This window comes from Sinocyclocheilus anshuiensis, unplaced genomic scaffold (assembly GCF_001515605.1).
Source record: "Sinocyclocheilus anshuiensis isolate Anshui unplaced genomic scaffold, SAMN03320099.WGS_v1.1 scaffold1473, whole genome shotgun sequence".
Taxonomy (NCBI): domain Eukaryota; kingdom Metazoa; phylum Chordata; class Actinopteri; order Cypriniformes; family Cyprinidae; genus Sinocyclocheilus; species Sinocyclocheilus anshuiensis.
Genome location: NW_015548335.1, coordinates 258,137 through 259,826, shown reverse-complemented (window position 1 = coordinate 259,826; position 1,690 = coordinate 258,137).

Below are 1,690 nucleotides of genomic sequence, written 5' to 3'. Positions count from 1 at the left end.
ATATTTAATAATATAAAAAACTTTAATAATAAAGTTTTAATAATTATTATAATAATTATAATACAAATACAATAAACGTATCTGTTCTTATCTGTTTTAGTATACTTTAAAATTTATTTTTTTTCTCTGTGATGCAAACCTGAATTTTTCAGCAGCCATTTCTTCAGTCTTTAGTTATTTATACTCTAATTAAAATATCTCTAAAATCTCTCAAACAAGGCATTTAAACATTATCTAGAAAAAAGCAATCATAAAAAAATTATAAATTAAAAATGTATAAAATACAATTACAATATAAAAATGTTGTTTTACCTCCTGAGGTTGATGATCAACAGGTTACCCTTCACTGACCAACAAAGCAAGCAAGAAAGAAAGAAAGAAAGAAAAGTGAAAGTGAAAAAGAACATCAGTAATTAAGATTAAGTACCTCTCATTATGAAACTTGAGTGGGCATAAAAGCTATGCATGTTTGCACATGTTTACAATACATACAGTATCAGGGTGGCTTTTTATTTAAAGTAACGCTTCAGGCCCAGAGCTTTAATGAGCTCTGTAATCTCAACAATCAAACACTGTCATCACTGCTAACGCCAAACTGCACACATATACTCTGTTATATAGCCTCCCCTGACATTTCTGCTAATGTTTTTGTCACCGATTCCTTAGAATGTGATGGAAGAGATAAGGCCACCGACCATTTCAGAGAATACAGCAGGTATAAATTTTAATTATGGATTAAGTCATATTGCATAGTCCAATAAAACACTCTGGCTTTTCACTAATGTTATAGCATCATTTTATTTATGATACAATTTGTCCTAGAAAACAAAATAGAAGAGAAAAAATAGTGCTGTTAAATCTTGTTGGATAAATATTAAAGGGCGCTTTCACACTCTTTTGGTGAGTCTGTTTGACGTCAGAGCTTGTTTAGTCTGCTCTCCGCTTGAAAAGTTGATCCCAGCTAACAATATGTGGTTCCTGGAAGGTTCTGGGAACTTTAGGGTCATAAATGAAATAAATCATAAAAATGATCATTGGATATATATATAGAGAGAGAGAGAGAGAGAGAGGACTGTATGCTAATGTTCGGAAACTGTAAATTAACTGTGTGTTCATTTCATGTATAATTTGCTTTTTAACATAATACATTCCTGTGTGACAAATATTTAAATAACACAATAAAACTAGCGTCTTGAAAGTAAGGGCCAGGGAGTAACTGTGTACAAACCACCCAAAACACCATAGGAACAGCAAAGCAACGTGCTAACAACTTTGCATAATATATTTCTGTACAACAAATACTCAAATAACACAATGAAACTAGCGTCTTGAAAGTAAAGGCCAGTAAGTAACTGTCAACAAACCACCTAGAGCACCCTGCGTATTAACATGCTAAAAATGTATCCGAGCACATTAGCAACTGAACAATTTAACATCTTTGCATATTACATTTCTGTACAACAAGCTTAAACAACACAGTGAAACTAGCATCTTGAAAGTAAAGGCCAGGAACTGTCAACAAAGAACCTAGAACACCCTACACTCTTAAAAATAAAGGTGCTTCAAAAGGTTCTTCAAGCGATGCCATAGAAGAACCATTTTTGGTTCCACAAAGAACCATTCAGTCAAAGGTTCTTTAAAGAACCATCTCTTTCTTACCTTTTTATAATCTGAAGAACCTTCTTTCGCC